An 8,619-nucleotide genomic window follows, 5' to 3' on the forward strand; every position below is an offset into this window, starting at 1 on the left:
TCAATGTTCGTATTTGTTTTTCGAGTTTTTCTGAACTGAAATGTAAATATCTAACACCAAATTAGTACTTCAATATTTTTTATCATTGTTTTAGGTGTTTTAAATAAATTTATCAACACTAATTTAAAGAGATTTCCAAGTAATTCGCACGAATTTGATAATTACGCCTCCGCACGGTTAGTGTATGGAAGCGTGATTTTCAAACGCTTGGATTTGTGTTCGTAAGTTGTATACGAATTCGTACTAAAATTACAACAAATTGGGTAAAATCATAATGCTAATTACGAAAACAGAATTTACTTTATAAATACTCCAGTGCCGAATAGCAAGGGAGGTAAGCTATAATTAATTTCTCTCTCTATCTTAAAATATGGCTTCTACGATTGTAGCAATTGTAAATCACTTTAGATCCTTTTTAAATAGCCAAGGGGACACCGGAATGCTATCTCTATCTACCCCAATCTACGTTCAAGGGCAATATCCCTACTAATATTATAAATGCGAAAGTACCACCTCTCTCTGTCTGTCTGTGTCGCTTTCACGCCTAAACCACGGAACCGATTTTGATGAAAATTGTCATAGAGATAGTTTGTGTCCCGGGAAAGGACATAGGATAGTTTTTATCCCGGTTTTTGAAACAGAAATTTCATGCGGGCGAAGCCGCGGGCGTCTAGCTAGTCTTCCATAAGTACTCGTGGGAACTCATGTACGTAACAGGTACTCAACAAAAGGGACAAAGGTGACTGAGTTTCTTCCACCACTTCTTCTCAGCACCAGCCCATATGTTGTCCCGAAGTGGTGGTAGGGCAAGTTATATTTGGGACGTATAGTGCCCTGGAAGGGGCCTATGCACTGAATAAACTATTTATGTTTATCTTTATCAAGACAAAATGTGCTCTTACGTTTGAAATTAAATCCAGCGAACCTTACCCACCTTATAGTGTTGGGTTATTCACCAAAATGTCCATGGGTTGTCAATAATTGGATCACTATCATCATCAATCATAGAGCCATCCCGCTTCAAACCAATCTATCAATTTACTACGGAATACAAACTTTAGTTTACAAGAACAATGGAGTACTCGTGAATAATATGATATAGTGATATTAATATGGCTCATGTAATATGAGTCATGTTACTTTAACTCATAATGCACTTTCCGCTATTGTATATTAATGTACAAGGAGATGCTCTGTAAGACTAATGCCCGTTTTCACCATCAATCCCTAATTTTTAAGTGACCCCCATGTAAACAAAATTCCTGTTATTTGTTACCATAGGGTTTACTTAAAAAATAGGGATTGGTGGTGAAAACGGGCATAAGTATTCTTACATTTAAGACACGACTGTACGCGCTCGAATCCGCGTGTAAAACTATGTACTTAGATAAAAATGAGTGGGCAGTTTCTGGCTTAAGCTTAAGCCATATTAAAGAAAAATAATAATACCTGGGTATTATCTATTGTAATACTCTATTTTCGTAACAATAGCCTTTGAAAAAGTGGGTTAATCTGGTAAATGTTTGGCCCTAAATATATGTAGATAGCTCGCAGAATTGCTAAAATCAAGTGGCAGTGGGCGGGGCACATAACTCGTAGAGACGATGGCCGTTGGGGCAGAAAAGTTCTTGAGTGGCGACCAAGGGCTGGAAGACGTAGCGTGGGCAGGCCTCCTACTAGATGGACTGACGATCTGGTAAAGGTCGCGGGAAGAGCCTGGATGCGGGCAGCGCAGGACCGTGCATTGTGGAAAACCTTGGGGGAGGCCTTTGTCCAGCAGTGGACGTCATTTGGCTGAAACGAACGAACGAACGAACTAAACTAGACCTAAATATATTATCATTATATTTTTACAAAACTTGTCCCAAAAGACAGTCCCTTCGATAGAATCACTGAGTACTTAGACAGATTAAAAAGGCCATAATATATGAACGCGGAATATTGTGTAATTAATTACCTCTGCTATGAGGTCAACGTTCAATTCGCAAAAATAATTCACTTACACCGTATGTAGTACGTACGGTGTCATATGAAACGGCCAGGGTTCATGCGTTGGTAAATTAATTATTATAATATCTCTGTGTAAAGTCAAGCAATGAATAAATTAAAGAATGAATGAATGTTTGTAACCGTGCTACACAATATATGGAATTACCATTCATGGAGAGTAAAGTCAAGGGGAGGCGAGTGACATCCTCCATTTATTTATTTATTTATTTATTTTATAGAAACCAACAGCGATACATTGAAAATGTTAGTTATAAGATTTAGACTGATAAGCCAATGAAAGGTTTCCCTTTTTATAAAAGTACATTGTTGTTGGGAAAAAATATGAATAAAAGATCGTTTCAGCCAAATGACGTCCACTGCTTTGTCCAGCAGTGGACGTCATTTGGCTGAAACGAACGAACGAACGATAGATTCTTCTGTGTTGAGTCCAAACTAAGTCTTGTTTTCAAATTGTTAGGTAGTAATAAGTTAGTATACGGGGTGATTTTTATAAATTAACCGAACATAAATTTTACTACTCAAATACAACTACTTTTCCTACAGGACCAGTAACTAATCTAAAAAAAAGATTACGTCCTCATATTAAATGACTGATTTGCTCATGATAAGGTGTGTGAATTACGCCCGTATTCACAAACATTACTATGAGGTCTCACAGTGCGTGTGGACGCACAGGGTGACACACGAACCAATCACTGAGCTCTGTTCAACGCTGTGCGTTCAATTTGCTGCTTCAATTAAGCAAGCATCATTTATGAATACGGGCGTAAGTTTTTTTTATTATTTAAACTTGGATCCCATAAGGAAAGGTTGAATTTTAGAATTAATCCTTTCTGTTTGATCAAGTATACCTACTTCTGTATAACGTAGGTAACTTTCACTAGTCCAAAAACTCCACTGTAGTCTAAAAAGTTGTTGTGCAAAAAGCATAAGCGTGGAGAGGTCGTAAAGAGGGCCCGAGCACTCTTGTGCACGTCGCTTGAAAGCCGAACAGTCCTCCGACCCTCAGAGGTCGAAATATTTCATTCATGTGCCGAGTGCTTGACTTTCGTGTCATGTAAAAAGGTATTTTGTATAGATAGGCACTACCTAATAAATTATTAGAATTTTATTATTAGTAATAATAATTATCTCGTATGTATCTGGAAGTATTAGATATTTAAAATTGCTCTTTGTATAATGTACCTACAGAGTTGGTTACAATCATTTAAATAAATGATAATTGAAAATAAGAGTCTAATTTCCACTTGATTACATACTAAAACAGCATTCGTACGAGTAGTTAAAAACAATTTCTTCCATTAGATACTAATTTCTTTATGTTAAAAACAGACATAAAGCGTGTCATATCTTCTGAGTTTGAGTGAGTATTAATAGTACACAGTACTGATGATGTGCATGTAATTAACATTTTCAGTGAACGAATGAATTAATAATCCCACGTATCTCCAAGAATTGTTTTAATTTCATGGGTAAAATAAAGCGTACGGTTTCCAGGATTCGCAGAATTCAAGTTAAAATGGCTATAATCTTAATTGGTTCCGCGGCAGGCATCGTGGAACCGACAGTGACAGGAAGGTAATTTTGGAACGGAGTAATGGATGGATTACCAGGTAAATATTGGGGGATAATTATTCAGGGTGGAATTTTGTAATGCCACCTGGAGGGAAAGTACTCTTATTATTGTAGATAGAAAATGTTACACAAAGACAACATTCCTTTATTTTTGAAAAGAAAAAGAACTGCATTCAAAGATTTTCGAATTTTTTTCGAAAATTTACCTCCATACCAATCCATTTTCTGTAAATAATTACAATTATTTATGATTTCATGGTTTTCCTTTCATTTGATTTATCAAGTTTGTTAGAGTGATTTCATCCTTATACTGAACCCTAACGATTGATGCAATAAAAATACAGGATGTAATTTAAAAAAAAAAATAGTTGGTTCGATTCCCGGATGTAGCAAGCAAATTTTTGGGAATCTTTGAATACAGTTCTATTTTTTAATAAATAAAGGAATGTTTTCTTTGAGTAAAATTTTCTATCAGTATTAAGAGTACTTTCCCTTCAGGTGGCATTACAAAATTCCACCCCGTATAGAACAGAAGACAGACTACCCGACGGTAAACTTGATGAGAATTCCTTATGGCATAAAGTTCGCCTAATGTTAAAATTTTGGCATTAAAGTATAAATAAATAAAACAGCACTTAAACTGTAAATTATTATCTTAACGCAGCTTTTCTAGACCATTTTGTGTTGCAAATAACAACGATATTTTCTGCGTTACTAAACAAAAGATATATCGAAGGTAATTGCATAAGTGATGAGGATTCGGGTCTTTGTTTCCGTTCCTAATGAAGGAATCTAGGAAATAAGGGATAAAAACGCTAACAATTTATTAATATTGATTGTATGAGTATTGAGTAACTAACCATCATCGTTCATGTTGATGTTGTAATCAAACGATTACAACCAAAACTAGCATTAGAATCACGAACTTTGTATGCCTGAAAACAGTCGTCAATTAAAAGAGAAAGCTTTAAAATATTGCAAGTTATTATTAATTACTTAAAAATACAAAATATGAGGACTCAATGATAATAACTTTTATACCCACGTAAGTGCACCGGATATTATAATGAAACATATACATGTTTCACAGAGATATCTCTGTAATGAAAAAATCACTACGCGGCGCTCTATTACGCCCTTACACGGGGTATACAAAAGAAAATGACATTCCACCACTATTACTGCGCATCATATCGAGGTATCGGGTATCGGGGTTCCAAACAAATAGGCTGTGCCCTAAGTGAGTGCCAATAAAGCGATCGTACGACGTGTAATCTCAATTTTTCTGCAAACGGAACGGTGTTTTCACCGTTCCCGTACCTAATAGAAATATTTGGAAGTTAGAAAATAATTGATGTTTTGAATAAATTGCGTACGTTTTTATTTCTTTAAATAGCTTTTTCGTTGTCATTGCCCATTTTATTTTCTGCATACAGGATTATTATTATTCTGTGATAATTACAGGTAAGATATTATACAGAAAATAATAAAATTGTAAATGATAGCCACAGAAGTATTGTTTTCAAAAGTTGTAAAAAAGTTACTTATTTTTGCAACTGAACAAGTCAACTTTGTTATAGCAAAGTTTTTTAAATGTTCTGAAATGTAAAAAATACAAATCTAAGTAGTTTCTTATGTTTTTATATTCCTGGGTTGTTGAAGAGCACTTGCGTTGAGGCGCGTCGCCATTCAAAGTGTCAGTTTAATATTTCACCGGCAATATTCCTACACGTCTCGCTGATCAAAGTGAATTAAATATGAACATTTTTAGACGCTCACTTTGAAGACATTCAATTAACATCTGTTCATTTTAAACTTAAACTTGAGCACAGTACTAGCTATGCTAAAGCTTTGGGGGAGGCCTATGTTCAGCAGTTAGATGATGATTATAATGATGATGATGCTAAAGAAAGCTAATTTGCCTAATATCAGTGAGAAAGGAAATTAAAATTAAGAAAGTCCAATTGTTTGGACCAACAGAAAAGTTTTTCATGTATTTTTGCTTCATTTGAATTTTATTAATAAGTTTTTTTGAGCAGAGTAGATAGTTCTATAATAATCTATTTCGTAATATCGCTCCAATTTTGATCTTAGTCAAATAAATGAAGATACTTGTACGTTCAGAAGTTTTTCTTTCGCTATTCAAAATTATCGCATGCAAATTGCATTACTATTAAGTGGACTTCCAGATTTATTATGAAAATAATTTCGTTTCTCGTATGGAGCATCATTTGTTCGTCCTCCTGAATATTGCAGGAGGCTGCGACCTCCCGTTTTACGGGCATTACATTGCCCCGGAAGTCGGGTGGAGGTTTATTTTCAGATCAATTTGGACGTTCTTCTCATTATTTTTCAAGGCCTTCTAATTGAATTCAAAGATGTACACAATGCATTACAATTGAGTTTTGTTTTTATCTCTCATTTGTAATTTGATGCCAATTTAATCTTTCTTTCTTTAATATATTCCGATTTAACATCCGAGTTGTTTATGTTAACCTAAAGATGCGATATTTTTTTCCATTTTCACAATTTTCTAAAGTAATAAAGTTTCAGAATCTTCAACATTTTTCGAATATTTTAATATAATATAGTATAGCCCGATAAAGAGTGGCTGGGTTGCACCATCTTACTTTAACTTTGACAAACGTCAAAAATCTGTCAAACTCCATACAAAATACAAAAAGCACCGGTTATCGTTATACCTAACAGTTAAAGTTAGGTGGTGCAACTCAGCCTAAAATTCACCAAAGAAAACGACCAGACTTCAGTTAATTATATTAATCATGTTCCATAGCAGCTGCCACGTCATACAACAAAGCATTTTGCTCTCGATCCTCAGCGTGACATACGTCAGACATGCGACGTATACGTCGTCCGACCTTCGTCATGCTCTCGGCAGATTAGACCACACAGATGTGTAATCCTATATTATGTGGGCGCAGACGACGACGCACACTGGGCATGAAAAACGCCTGTAATAGGGACCAATTTGAAAACTCATGCAATTTTTTTAAGGCATGTATTTAAATGATCTTTTTAAATTAGCAAAAACGGCAAATAAAAAAATCTAAATGGTCATCTATTTTAATGATTGATCCTCTTTCTTTGAGACATAAAATAAATGAAAACGATCGACATTTTAACCTCTTTTGAACTACGCAAAAAAAAATTGAGATGTAAAAATTATATCTGATCGTTACTTGTTGGTCCTCAAAAATAAAAGAAATGAGCACCAAATATTCAATATTGTGATACTTTTTTAAATAATTCGATTTGTATATATTATTTTTTGTCTATATCAAATAATCTTCAAAATAATTATGTTATGGTACTTATTTTTATTAAGTTGTAGTCAAAAGATGGAAACTATTTAAAGGCACTTGATGTTCAAAGATTTTTTTTTTATTAAAAAAGCATACTTAACACGTTCACACTGCGTTATCGGGTCGAATTGACCTTAGGTGCTGGATGCGTTGGTGCGGGATGGATATATTCGGTCTTTTCAGTAGTACGAAAGATAAATNTATGTTGTACCGAAGTGGTGGTAGGGCAAGTTATATTTGGGACGTATAGTGCCCTGGAAGGGGCCTATGCACTGAATAAACTATTTATGTTTATCTTTACCAAGACAAAATGTGCTCTTACGTTTGAAATTAGTATCCAGCGAACCTTACTCACCTTATAGTGTTTGGTTATTCACCAAAATGTCCATGGGTTGTCAATAAATTGGATCACTATCATCAATCATAGAGCCATCCCGCTTCAAACCAATCAATTTACTACGGAATACAAACTTTACTTTACAAGAACAATGGAGTAGGTACCTACTCGTGAATAATATGATATAGTGATGTAGGAATATGTGTGACAAAATGTGGCACATGTTACATGAGTCATGTTATTATAATATTTTTAATTGATATGCACTTCCCGCCATAATGTACAAAGAGATGCTCTGTAACCCTTACAGCGACAGCATAAGTTTATTCATAATGTACATTACATGTCAAATTTTCACTGTGTTACCTACTTTATAGTTTTTATATTTGCAACTGTCCACATTGCATGCCGTGGCAGCCTTCAATTAAGACAACACTTAGTTCTGAGCACTTTTAGTTATAGTAATTCCATGTACGCGTGTTTGTCTTGTTGGTTGTCCTAATAAAAAATAATAAAAAAACTAACGCTGTATTCACAAACGATACTTGCCTAAGTAGATACTTATTTAAGGCAGCAACGCACAACGTTGAATAAATAATAAATAAATAATAAATAAATATCCTTGGACATTTTACACTACGCTTCTAGTCCCAAACTAAGCAAAGCTTGTACTATGGGTACTAGACATAGACATAATAGACATAATAGAGTTTTGTCATTGGTTCGTGTTTCATCCTGTGCGTCCACGCGCACTGTGAGACCTCATGGTAATGTTTGTGAATACGGGCATAAGACTATTCTTACATTTAAGACAGGACTGTGTACGCGTGCGAATCCGGGTGTAAAACTATGTAGATAGAGATGAGTGGGCAGTTTCTGGCTTAAGCTTAAGCCATATTAAAGAAAAAAAAAATACCTGCGTATTATCTATTGTAATACCTACTCTATTTTCGTAACAATAGCCTTTGAAAAAGTATATTAATCTTGTGAATGTTTGGTTCTAAATATAGATTCTTCTCTGTTGAGTCCAAGCTAAGTCTTGAATGATCTTGTTTTCAAATTGTTAGGTAGTAATAAGTTAGTAGGTATACGGGGTGATTTTTATAAATTAACCGAACATAAATTTTACTACTCAAATACAACTACTTTTCCTAACAGGACCAGTAACTAATCCAAAAAAAAGATTACGTCCTCATATTAAATGACTGATTTGCTCATGATAAGGTGTGTGAATTACGCCCGTATTCACAAACATTACTATGAGGTCTCACAGTGCGTGTGGACGCACAGGGTGACACACGAACCAATCACTGAGCTCTGTTCAACGCTGTGCGTTCAATTTGCTGCTGCAATTAAGCAAGCATCATTTATGAA

The sequence above is a fragment of the Ostrinia furnacalis genome, unplaced genomic scaffold (genome assembly GCF_004193835.3).
Source record: "Ostrinia furnacalis isolate ACB-3 unplaced genomic scaffold, ASM419383v2 OfSCF0588, whole genome shotgun sequence".
Taxonomy (NCBI): Eukaryota; Metazoa; Arthropoda; class Insecta; order Lepidoptera; family Crambidae; genus Ostrinia; species Ostrinia furnacalis.